The sequence below is a fragment of the Palaemon carinicauda genome, chromosome 18, assembly GCF_036898095.1.
Source record: "Palaemon carinicauda isolate YSFRI2023 chromosome 18, ASM3689809v2, whole genome shotgun sequence".
In the NCBI taxonomy this organism is placed as follows: Eukaryota; Metazoa; Arthropoda; class Malacostraca; order Decapoda; family Palaemonidae; genus Palaemon; species Palaemon carinicauda.
Genome location: NC_090742.1, coordinates 14,970,552 through 14,984,263, shown reverse-complemented (window position 1 = coordinate 14,984,263; position 13,712 = coordinate 14,970,552). Strand labels below are relative to the sequence as shown.

The window sequence follows — 13,712 nt, the reverse complement described above, 5'->3', positions numbered from 1 at the left end:
CGTAGTTTTATGAACTAGTGTTTAGTCTCTTTCCCAGCCACTGATTTTCTTTTTATCTTAAAATATGTTTTCTGTTTTTTGCTGGTATTATGAGCTTGCATTATACGACTAATTTCGCAATTACTACCTTTTAATGAAGGGTAGAATTGCGTGTTTCAGGTAAAAATAAGTGCAAAACAGAAAATCGAAGTGATAAAGTGATATGCGCAAAGTGTTAGTGTTGCGTCCGAGGCGCAAAGTGTTACAGTGTTGCGTCCGAGGGTTCGTCTGTTCGTGCCTGTCGTTCACCTAGTCCGGGACCTCTTACAAGCTCCCAAGCCCAGGGGAGAAGTAATGTCAAACGACTTATGGGTTCGAGAGGCCTTGACCAACGAACAGACGTTTTCCCTCTATGGTATCGGGTGTATCTTACCAAGATCTCCCCTACCATAAGACAAGAGAGACGTTGTTTCTCCTCGCCATCCGTAGGCTTTTCGCATAAGAAATCTGTCACAAGGTTTCGGAGCCCTTAAGCGAAAGTCAGTCCTTTCAGGACAGGTCCAGCGTCCTGGTTACAGCCATTAGGACAGCTCTGACCCTATGCAGTCATCGGATAACTGCTCGCCGCCTAACAAAATCGTAACACAGACTCCGAGAGTCTTTTTTTTGTAGGCAAAGTGTTGCGGTCACAGACGTTACCCTCGTCTATTACCACAACCATTTCCGTTGATCCTTAAGGGGTTGTATGGCAAAACATGCAGTATATGCTTGCCTCCCTTATGGAAGACTATTCTGCCGATTAGTCCGTTGAGTCTAGCCGTTTATCTCATCGATATCCTGGCTTTCAGCCAACCTAACGTTCCTTTGTGCTTACTGTTGACGTTGGCGTAGCTTAGTCACGTCAGTCAGGTTGTTTAGAACCACACTCGATGCGGTCTCGTGTGGTTTTTCAGCCGCATTTGGACGTTAGGCCACTTGCTGATGCTTCTGTTGACGTTCAAGACGTTCACTAACAATCGGAGTTGACTTGTTTTGACGCTGTGCGTCAACCTCCGCATTCTAGAGTTGTTTTGACTGCTCAGTCTAGGAAGTCAAAGCAGTCTCGAGTGGACGCTGTGCGTCCTCACGCACCTGTTGTGGTTGACAGTACAGTTGTTGACAGTTCACAGACTGTCGAGCAGTTACATGACGTTGCGTTCTGGTCCGCTACTAATGCACCAGTGAGAGACTCTGCTTTTATCTGACAAGGTTCCTGTAGATGAGGAAGTTGCTGTTCTCCCTCCTACTGATATTCCCTTGAGGATTCTGTCAGATGGAGAGGAGCCTAAAGCTGCTTAGCCTCCTATGGACTTTAATTAAATCATGATGATTTTTTTAAGGATCTTCATCCGGATCTTTTTGTAACTGCTGCTCCTCGTTTGCCTAAACGTCAGAGCTTACACTAGACCTAGCTACTTTGAAGCCGTTGTTTTTAAGCTAGTGCTCTCTCGCTCTCCTAGAGAGCGTTACGTTGGCTAGGCGACTGGTTTTTCACCAGGAGGAGTTTGGGGGATACAGCCTTTGCTTTCCCTTCTTTTAAACTGGTTTATAGAGCGAGAGTCTGATATGACACGAGAGATGTTCTCGGCTTGGGAGTTCATGACTCTGCCCAGATAGACTTCTCAATTCTGGTAGACTCTCCCTGGCGCCTAGCCAGGAGACGCTCCAAGTTGTTTACAGGTCAACTTCACAGCTGTTGTCGAGCCTTTGAAGTTTTGCTGTACTATTATGTCACGCATAACAAGGCTTTCAGGGATGGTAAACGGTTCCGCCTCAGTCGCTAACCCCGTCTGTTGCCACACCTGCTCCCGTAGACCCTAAATGGGCTTTGCTGCAAGACATGCAGTCCAAGCTTGCGTCCTTGATAGAGGACTTAAATGCGGAGAAGAACTGTTGACGCTGAGGTAACCTACTCGCGTCTGCCAGTTGAGGTTGTTCCTCCACCGATGCGACCCAGTGTGGGTTGCCAGCCGCACGTTGACATTAAGCGACGCTCGGAGGTGGTTTTTGACGTTCAGGACGTTCAACAATCAGCAGAGGTGACTTGTTTTGACGCAGTGCGTCAACCTCGGCAACCCGGTAGGGTGTTGACTGCACAACCCAGACGGTCTAGACAGTCTCGGGTTGACGCTGTGCTTCCTCGCGCACTCATGGTTGTTGACAGTTCACAGACTGTGCAGCAGTTCCATGATATTGCGTCCGGCTCCGTCACGCATCCACCAGTGCGACCGGATTCAGCGAGCCAGACGTTGCCCACTCCGTTGCCGTTTCCTCATCAGTTTCGGATGAGGAACCCTCTGATGAGGACGTTGCTGAACAACAAGACGATCAGCCCCCAGCCCTGCTATCCATCCAGAAGATGCTGAAGAAGGAACGCTGCTCAGTCAGGCTGTGGATGAGTCTGGTAGGGACACTGTCATCCGTGGATCAATTTGTGTCGCTAGGAAGACTACACTTCCGTCCTCTTCAATACCATCTAGCTTTTCACTGGAAAAAGGACAAGACGCTAGAAGCGGTCTCGATCCCGGTTTCCGAAAAGATAAAGTCTTGTCTGACTTGGTGAAAGGACAATATCAACCTAAGAGAGGGTCTTCCCCTGGCTGTTCAGACTCCCAACCATGTTCTCTTCTCGGACGCATCGGACGTAGGCTGGGGTGCGACATTAGACGGTCGGGAATGCTCGGGGATATGGAACTCGAGTCAAAGGACAATGCATTTCAACTGCAAGGAGCTACTGGCAGTACGTCTGGCCTGGAAAAGCTTCAGGTCTCTCCTTCAAGGCAAAGTGGTGGAGGTGAACTTGGACAACACCACGGCTTTGGCGTACATCTCCAAGCAAGGAGGGACCTACTCTCTGACGTTGTACGAGATCGCAAGGGACCTCCTCACCTGGTCAAAAGGTCTAAACATATCACTAGTAACGAGGTTCATCCAAGGCAACTTGAATGTCATGGCAGATGGTCTCAGTCGGAAGGGACAAATAATTCCAACAGAATGGAGCCTCCACAAGGATGTATGCAAGAGACTTTGGGCCACCTGGGGCCAGCCAACCATAGATCTCTTCGCAACCTCGATGACCAAGAGGCTCCCAATATTTTGCTCTCCAATCCCGGACCCAGCAGCAGTTCATATAGATGCCTTTCTCCTAGATTGGTCACATCTAGATCTATATGCATTCCCTCCGTTCAAGATTGTCAACAAGGTACTGCAGAAGTTCGCCTCTCACGAAGGGACAAGGTTGACGCTAGTTGCTCCCCTCTGGCCCGCGAGAGAATGGTTCACAGAGGTACTTCGATGGCTAGTAGACGTTCCCAGAACACTTCCCCTAAGGGTGGACCTTCTACGTCAGCCACACGTAAAGAAGGTACACCAAGGCCTCCACGCTCTTCGTCTGACTGCCTTCAGACTATCGAAAGACTCTCAAGAGCTAGAGGCTTTTCGAAGGAGGCAGCCAGAGCGATTGCTAGAGCAAGGAGAACATCCACCCTTAGAGTCTACCAATCGAAGTGGGAAATCTTCCGAAACTGGTGCAAGTCAGTATCCGTATCCTCAACCAGTACCTCTGTAACTCAAATAGCTGACTTCCTCTTATATCTGAGGAAAGAACGATCTCTTTCAGCTCCCACTATCAAGGGTTACAGAAGCATGTTGGCATCAGTCTTCCATCACAGAGGCTTAGATCTTTCCAACAATAAAGATCTACAGGACCTCCTTAAGTCTTTTGAGACCACGAAGGAGCGTCGTTTGGTTACACCTGGTTGGAATTTAGACGTGGTACTAAGATTCCTTATGTCAGACAGGTTCGAACCGCTACAATCAGCCTCCCTGAAAGATCTCACCTTAAAGACACTTTTCCTGGTATGCTTAGCCACAGCTAAAAGAGTCAGTGAGATTCATGCCTTCAGCAAGAACATCGGATTCTCATCCAAAACGGCTGCATGTTCTACAACTTGGTTTTCTAGCCAAAACGAGCTGCCTTCTCGGCCTTGGCCAATATCGTTCGATATTCCAAACTTATCGTATGGTTGGAAATGAACTAGAAAGAGTCTTATGCCCTGTAAGAGCTCTTAAGTTCTATTTAAAACGAACTAAACCTTTACGAGGCCCGTCTGAAGCTTTATGGTGTTCAGTTAAGAAACCATCTTTGCCTATGTCAAAGAATGCTTTATCCTATTTTATCAGACTGTTAATACGAGAAGCTCATTCCCATCTGAATGAGGAAGACCAAGCTTTGCTGAAGGTGAGGACACACGAAGTTAGAGCTGTCGCAACTTCCGTGGCCTTTAAACAAAATAGATCTCTGCAAAGTATAATCGACGCAACCTATTGGAAAAGCAAGTCAGTGTTCGCGTCTTTTTATCTTAAGAATGTCCAGTCTCTTTACGAGAACTGCTACACTCTGGGACCATTCGTAGCAACGAGTGCAATAGTGGGTGAGGGCTCAACCACTACAATTTCCTAATTCCATAACCTTTTTAATCTTTCTCTTGAAATGTTTTTATTGTTGTTTTTGGGTTGTCCGGAAGGCTAAGAAGCCTTTCGCATCCTACTTGATTTGGCGGGTGGTCAAAGTCATTTCTTGAGAAGCGCCTAGATTAGAGGTTTTGATGAGGTCCTGTTGTATGGGTTGCAACCCTTGATACTTCAGCTCCTAGGGGTCGCTCAGCATCCTAAGAGGATCGCGAGGCTCCGTAAGGAAGACGTACTTTAAAAGGCAGAGTAATTTTTCAAGTCGACTTCCTTACCAGGTACTTATTTATTTTATGTTTGTTATTTTGAATAACTGCTAAAATGAAATAAAAAATCCTTAGCTCATAATAATGTAAACAATTATTGCTGGTCTCTACCCACCCCCTGGGTGTGAATCAGCTTATATAATCACCGGCTAAGTTTAATATTGAAAAATGTTATTTTTATAATAAAATAAATTTTTGAATATACTTACCCGGTGATTATATATTAAAGGACCCTCCCTTCCTCCCCAATAGAGACCCAGTGGACCGAGGAGAAAATTGAGTTCTGTGTTTACATTGAGTACTGAGTACCTGCCCGACAGATGGCGCTGTTGATGTACACCCCCTACCTGTATAGCGATCGCTGGCGGATTTTTAACGTAGAGTTTTCTGTCGAGCAACAGAGTTGCAGCTTATATAATCACCGGGTAAGTATATTCAAAAATTTGTTTTATTATAAAAATAACATTTTGTTAATGTGTGAATCAGAAATAGAATTTGAGTAGAAGTAAAGTTGAAATTATTTTCATACAAGAATTCATGGAGGAGTCCCCACTCCCTGCTTTCCATGGTACTGTATATTATTTGTTTATGTTGCCAAATATAAAATTATTCATTAATTTGCTTTGGAGAAGGTTAATTTGAGTTAAGTTATGTGCTAGAGACTTCTCTATTATTTACTGGGATATCTGCTTAAGCTAATCAGGGAGACCTCTTTTATATGGTGAATCTTCTCAATTTTTTTCCAGTAAGTATTAGGTTTTGAGTTGTACATTTTTTTTAGATGGGTTAACATCCATTATGTAATAGATAGGATGCTTGCTCGTATATTTGGTCTTTGTACTAGGTAATTCTTATCCGTAATTCATGTAGGAAAGGAAGTACAGTAGATATTTGGATTAACATGAGACTCCTTTAAAAAGAAAAATTCAAATAAGGAGACCGACAATTGATCACTCTGATCTCATTAAAGTTATTGAAGATTATCCCAGATATTAGATGGAAATTTGTATATCATTGTTTTTAGATTTTGTTTTAAGATAAGTTTGTGCATTTTACATTTTAGGCAACGTCCAGCAGCAGCCCAGTGACGACAATTTCAATTATTAAAGTGTCCAACCTTAGAAGACCCATAGAGCAACTTGGAAATGCCTGTACTGTATTTAGTTCAGTACAACATGATACCATTCGAGTATACCCTATCTTCTCAAATACAGGTCAGAATTATTAAAGTAATTAGCATAAGAATTCTATATGTAAATATGAATAGCTACCCACAAGCATAAGCATTTTTCAATGTTTAGTGATCAGGCAAGTCTCAAATTGAGACATTAAGGTTAGGATAGGCTGTTAATATATAAGTTTAAGAGTTGTGAGGGGGAAATAGTCTCTTATTATTCATGAAAACTTGAGATTACTCAAGTGATTGCCATATGTGGATAAGATTATGGTGAGGGTTAGATAGAGATGATTTGGGCATGCTCTTTTCACGCCCCAAGGGAGATTAGTTCAGCAAATTTTGAATTGGCCTACATGGTTGAGGACTATGAAGCATGAAGTAGATGATGATGAATGGAGAAGTATCGATTTAAAAGCTCAAGATGAAGAATACTGGTGAAATCTAACAGACGCCTTTTGTGTTAGTAGGCAAAGGAGATGATGATGATGATTATTATATATGTAACATTGAATACCAGGTATTTCCATCTAGATGAATGTAATTTCTAAGTTCTGTTAGGTCTGGTGCCCTAAATGGTCACTAGAAAGTAAGCACAAGTAGACAATTATCAGACCTAAGTATCTAAGTTGGCTTCTTACCTCTAAATAATTACACCAATGCTCTACACTTGGGTTTTAATATATCCACTTTTCTCTATAATATTGATATTGAGGGCTTAGGAAATATGTAAAGTAAAGATTAATGCCATTACAAGAGAGGTCTTGGTTTAAAGCAAAATTAAAAATGCAACCACACCAAAGAGACCGTTCCAACATCTATCCAGCAAGAGACTTTCTATTCTGACTAAAATCATTTGGCATGTAATTCGTTGAAGGTACTTCATAAATTACTTTGGTTGACTTTTCCCTGCAACATGCTGAGGAAAAGTTACTTTGTTGTTACAATTGGACATTGTATCTACAATTTATCCAACATATCTTAACTCTACTTGAGTCTAAAAAATAGTGGTCACTGTCTCACTGATCAACCCCAAAGGTACCATTTGGTGAAAAAACAATGTTGGGATTCAAGAGAGGACATCAGTAGCTGTTAGGCCTTCCTTACTGTTGCTAACTGATCCCGAAAGTACCAATCGTAAAGTCAGCTCGGTGTTGGCTACAATCTGCAACAGAATGAGGAGGTACTATAGCATGAACAATACCCTATTGACCTACCTAACAGTGCTGAAGATCATTCCGGGTAGTAACTTTCACCTGCTAAGGATGAAGCCCCAGTGGTTGTTACACCCAGTCTCGTGCTTAACTGACCCCAAATTTACGGACCGATGATTTGGGTAGTAACATGAATAGTACCTCGATGTAACCATGGTAACTGAAACACCGGCTCACCCTCTGCTTGACTGACCCCAAAAGTACCCGTTAGCTAATGAGTACTGTTACTCCTTGCAGAATGAGGATAGCTATTGCTTTAAGTCCTGAGGAACGTTTACGAAAATCCTTCTCGAGTAATTGTCTTATTCAGCTTCTCCTTATGGAGGAAATGTCCTACAAAGAGAAATGAGAAGTGTGAAGAGGTTGGTAGAGGAGGAATAGAGAAAATAAACTTCCTCTCTTGTTTGCCAACCGTTTTTTTCGTGCTGTCACAGAGAAGTCATAGTTTGGGAAACCAATAATGATTGTCCTGCCTCAATGGAGGAACCTACAAGAGCTTCTTCTACTGCAACACAAATCACTTCACTGGAATTTTGTTACAAGGGCTGCACTGGGAACACTCATTGACATTGCACTACACAGAGGTAACCACCTAGCGAACAATGTCGATGCCAGGTTTGCCCGCCAGTTGAATAATATTCATTATCAAGCATGCAGGGATGAGAAATACGCTGTCTGATTTGAGTAATTCTGTTGAGGGCTGTGGATTTACCACAAGAGCTCCCATATGTCCAAAATGATCAGGTCATCTAACAAATGTAAGTATTTCTGTTGAGGGCTGTGGATTTACCACAAGAGCTCCCATATGTCCAAAATGATCAGGTCATCTAACAAATGTAAATAATTCTGTTGAGGGCTGTGGATTTACCACAAGAGCTCCCATATGTCCAAAATGATCAGGTCATCTAACAAATGTAAGTAATTCTGTTGAGGGCTGTGGATTTACCACAAGAGTTCCCATATGTCCAAAATGATCAGGTCATTTAACAAATGTAAGTAACTCCCTCCTAAGGAAGTAAAACTACCACAAAGTTAGACTTGGAGTTCACAGTCTTTCTGATCTGAGGTGCGAGAACAAAAGACTAAGGGAAGATGATGGTTGCTTACAGTCAGTCATTCCCTCACAAAAGCAGGTGCATAACACTTTGGGATAAGATTTTTATCATAGGAACAAAATTCCCTTTATCACTTGCATACTTTTGGATGCGGTTCCATTATCACAAGCGAGAGCGCACTAAAAAAATACTTGCCACTCCACATAGTAAAATAAGTAAAGATCCAACAGCCGAAAAAGCATCATGATAGTACATCTGTATTCATTGCAGCTAAAGACAAAAAAACAGGTATGCTGGGACAAGCAGGTGGGTGGGACTTACCACTTGAACCACTTATCTTTTTAACGATTAAATAACCTTCCCAGCGTTGCTGAAGTCATATCCCTATTTTAAAGGGCAAAATATTTGCAGATGCATTCAAACAAACTATATTTCTGATTTGTTTCTTCACAAATTCAAACTAGATTTCTTTAATAAGAGTATGATTTCAATGAAGCTGGTACCTGAAATTGCTAATAAAATTTATAATGGTGTCTGTAGTTACTGGTGGGGAAGCCCCGCCTCCTACCATCCTACTGAGTAGCCACTTTGATTCAGCCGCTGAGTAGTACAGATGCACTTTTGGTGTAACAAATTGAGCTATATTTATGCTTTTTCTTTTTTCTATTTGCAAGTTTAAATGGAACTGTGAAAATGGAGAAACCACATGCTGGTATGTGGTCCTGCCCAAGAATTCTAGGTTGCAAATACAGTATGTTACTTTAATATTATTATTATTATTATTATTATTATTATTATTATTATTATTATTATTATTATTATCCAAGCTACAACCCTAGTTGGAAAAGCAAGATGCTACAAGCCCAAGAGCTCCAACAGGGAAAAATAGCCCAGTGAGGAAAGGAAATAAGAAAATAAATGATGAGAACATATTAACAATAAATCATTCTAAAAACAGTAACAACGTCAAAACCGATCTGTCATAAATAAACTATAAAAAGACTTGTCTCAGCCTGTTCAACATAAAACATTTACTGAAACTTTGAACTTTGGAAGTTCTACTGATTCAACTACCCGATTAGGAAGATCATTCTACAAGGAAGGATTCCCATTATTCGTGCCCTTCTTAATGCATGCCGTCATCATCATGTGATGTGTTCAGCCCTTCGCATGCAGGCTACTGTTCGTACACTCTCTCTAGCTAGAAAACACTCTCCTAGAGTGGAATTAACTGTTGCCAGCAATCTCTGGCTAAAAAATACTCTTGAGAGATGGCTCGACTCTCTGTGTGCACTCCTCAGTTTGCTCGCATGCATGTCCTTTAGGTAACGGATGTTTACATATCGAGAAAGTCTTCCTTTCACATGTAATATTTATTCGCTGTTCGGGTCGCACTTAATACTCTTTAGTTTGAGCACACTTGCCTCTTGCCATGTGATCCTCAGGAGAAGATTCCTAGAGCGCAGGTCAACGAAAAAGGTGAAGTGTGAAATTTTACTTACAATTGATCACTTTGAGCACAAGCTCTATTGCACACATAAGGTCCACTTTGTCCACCCCTCCTCTGGAGAGCTCACACAAGCCAAGAAGTTGACACATGAGGTTAAGTTCACCATGAGCTAGTTCCCCCTTTAAAGGAAATGAATTGTCCTCAAGACTAGAGAGGACAGGTATTAGATTCCTCTTTGGTTGAGGTGATAAGGGGAGCAAAGGGCACCTCAAAGGCTGTAAGGGACAATCCAGTCTCATTGATTTTTTTGGATTACCAACTAGGCACAGATTTTGAACCAGACAGAAATGCCGAAGAACATCCTGCAGAACGAGGTAACTCTGCACCACTGAGGAGTGAGTATTCAATAGATACTATTGACCCTATGGTACCTGATCCAGGTCCACCCCCAGTGAAGATAGAATATCCGGAGACTGAATTCACTTTCTTTAAGGTGCAGGCTCTCATAAGACAGGTTCATGTCTTAGAAGAGGCAATGAGTGCTTCAGTAAATTAGCTCAAGGGTTCTATAGATCATCTGTATGGATCCTCACAAGGTTTGAGGCTTGTTCGGGAACTCCCCTGGTCAGAAATGGCCAATGAGGCAATAGACAGCATTGACATTCGGGTCTTCGGCAGGAGTAATTCTCTTTGAGCCCAACTATCAAACAGAATCTTGCCCCCGGCATTATCAAGGCACCAGAAATTCTGTCCCAGAAGAGGACATTCCGTTACCACTACCAGTTGACGTAGCTGTCACAACGCCTACTCTAGGGACATAGCTTATGAATTATCAGTTAATGAATATTTGAAGGGTAATGACCATTTCATAAAGAGTGAAACATTAATAGTTTGAAGAACCAAAGAAGTGTTTGGTGAAATGCACTAGCTATGTGCCAGTTGGTCTCACCACCAATAAAATGAACTTTACAACCACCATGAATATTTTAATCAATTTAAACGTAAAAGCTTATCAAAAGGTTTATATGAATAAAAAGAAGTACTTGATTTTACAAGTTGCTCTTGTTTGTCACATTTGATAAGTACAAATACCTTTAAGGAAATATTGGGTACTGTCACACATGCTTCCTTAATCATTACCATAGGGCTATTAATTTGCATTGTTCACTTTGTACGTACTGCTCATAAGTTATCTATTAACTGTAACTTGTAGTAGTGTTCGCCTTAGCCAATTAATATCTTGTAAAGAGTAGAGGTCCCCTTTTTGTTTTTGTTTCATTTGTTGATGTCGGCTACCCCCCAAAATTGGGGGAAGTGCCTTGGTATATGTATGTATGTATTAATAGCCCTGTGGCTAAAATTCACGAAGCATATGACCGTATCTAATATTTCCCATCATCTTATCATCCTTACTTCATTGTTGATCCTCTCGGTGCAGTTCTACCCTCAATATTAGTAGAGCTCTTGACTTCATTACCCTCCATATTTTTTTATAACTTCTTCCACTATGAATTTTCTCTCTTGGTAATTGTTAAATAAAATAAATAAAATTTCTTTCAATTAAATGGAGAAATTTTATAAATATGTTAGGGCTTCACTGTTATTTTATTTTAGTTTACTGGATGATAGAAATTTTAAGTAAATAATAAGTAAGATTATTAAATTATATTAATTTTTTATTAAAGTTGTCTGGATGGTATTAATTTTCTTATAATTTTAAATATTTAACTTAGCCGGTGAATATATAGCTGCAACTCAGTTGCTCGACAGACAACTCTACGGAAAAACTCGCCAGCGATCGCTACACAGGTTGCGGGTGTGCCCAACAGCGCCATCTGTCGACCAGATACCCAGCTCTCATGTAAACAAAGACTCTATTTTCTCTCTGTCGAGGTGTCGACAAGACGTACTTTACTCGCTGTTGCTAAACTGGAGTTTTTCACATCTAATTGGTGAAGTACTATATTCTAGTTTCGAGATTCGTTTTCGAAAAGGTGGTCTACCAGTTTCGGGCCCTGTGCTTTGGCCTAAGCACAGCTCCTCTCGTGTTTACGAGGCTGATGAGGAATGTAGCCAAATTCCTCCATTTATCGGACATCCGAGCCTCCCTTTATTTGGACGACTGGCTTCTCAGAGCCTCTTCCAGTCGTCGCTGTCTGAAGGATCTAAAGTGGACTCTAGATCTGATCAAGGAATTGGGTCTCCTTGTCAATATGGAAAAGTCACAACTGGTCCCATCCCAAACTATTGTGTATTTAGGGATGGAGATTCACTGTCTAGCTTTTCGGGCTTTTCCGTCGGCCCCCAGAATAAGTCAAGCCCAGTTATGCATCCAGAACATGCTGAAGAAGGAACGCTGCTCAGTCAGGCTGTGGATGAGTCTGGTAGGGACGCTATCATCCCTGGAATAATTTGTGTCATTAGGAAGACTACACCTCCGTCCGCTTCAATACCATCTAGCTTTTCACTGGAAAAAGGACAAGACGCTAGAAGCGGTCTCGATCCCCATTTCCGAAAAGATGAAGTCTTGTCTGACTTGGTGGAAGGACAGTATCAACCTAAGAGAGGGTCTTCCCCTGGCTGTTCAGACTCCCAACCACGTTCTCTTCTCGGACGCATCGGACGTGGGCTGGGGCGCGACATTAGACGGTCGGGAATGTTCAGGACTGTGGAACTCGAGTCAGAGGATCATGCATATCAACTGCAAGGAGCTGCTGGCAGTACATCTGGCCTTGAAAAGCTTCAGGTCTCTCCTTCGAGGCAAAGTGGTGGAAGTGAACTCGGACAACACCACTGCCTTGGCGTACATCTCCAATCAAGGAGGGACCCACTCACTGACGTTGTACGAGATCGCAAGGGACCTGCTCATCTGGTCAAAAGGTCAAGACATATCACTAGTAACGAGGTTCATCCAAGGCAACTTGAATGTCATGGCAGATTGTCTCAGTCGGAAAGGGCAAGTAATTCCAACAGAATGGACCCTCCACAAGGATGTATGCAAGAGACTTTGGGCCACTTGGGGCCAACCAACCATAGATCTCTTTGCAACCTCGCTGACCAAGAGGCTCCCAATCTATTGCTCACCAGTCCCGGACCCAGCAGCAATACATATAGATGCCTTTCTCCTAGATTGGTCACATCTAGATCTCTACGCATTCCCACCGTTCAAGATTGTCAACAAGGTACTGCAGAAGTTTGCCTCTCACGAAGGGACAAGGTTGACGCTAGTTGCTCCCCTCTGGCCCGCGAGAGAATGGTTCACCGAGGTACTTCGATGGCTAGTAGACGTTCCCAGAAGTCTTCCTCTAAGGGTGGACCTTCTACGTCAGCTACACGTAAAGAAGGTACACCAAAGCCTCCTCGCTCTTCGTCTGACTGCCTTCAGACTATCGAAAGACTCTCGAGAGCTAGAGGCTTTTCGAAGGAGGCAGCCAGTGCGATTGCTAGAGCAAGGAGAGCATCCACCCTTAGAGTCTACCAATCGAAGTGGGAAGTCTTCCGAGACTGGTGCAAGTCAGTCTCTGTATACTCGACCAGTACCTCTGTAGCTCAAATAGCTGACTTTCTCTTATACCTAAGAAAAGGACGATCCCTTTCAGCTCCCACTATCAAGGGCTACAGAAGCATGTTGGCATCGGTCTTCCGGCATAGAGGCTTAGATCTTTCCAACAATAAAGATCTTCAGGACCTCCTTAAGTCTTTTGAGACCACTAAGGAGCGTCGTTTGGTTACACCTGGTTGGAATTTAGACGTGGTACTAGGATTCCTCATGTCAGACAAGTTTGAGCCGCTACAATCAGCCTCCCTGAAAGATCTTACTTTAAAGACACTTTTCCTGGTATGCTTAGCCTCAGCTAAAAGAGTCAGTGAGATTCATGCCTTCAGCAAGAACATCGGATTTTCGTCAGAAAAAGCCACATGTTCGCTACAACTTGGTTTTCTAGCCAAAAATGAGCTGCCTTCTCGACCTTGGCCTAAATCGTTCGATATTCCCAGCTTATCGAAGATTGTAGGCAATGAACTAGAAAGAGTCTTATGCCCTGTGAGAGCTCTTAAGTTCTATTT

At 42.6% G+C, this 13,712-nt stretch overlaps 1 long non-coding RNA gene across 1 annotated transcript in view; it reads left to right on the top strand.

Annotated features, from left to right (window-relative positions):
* The window catches only part of LOC137656979 (uncharacterized), a 41,022-nt gene that overhangs the window by 7,809 nt on the left and 19,501 nt on the right, over positions 1 to 13,712 (top strand). The window contains exon 2 of the long non-coding RNA XR_011047075.1: positions 5,818 to 5,968. This is a non-coding gene — a long non-coding RNA (uncharacterized lncRNA). The remainder of the gene's footprint in view (positions 1 to 5,817; positions 5,969 to 13,712) is intronic.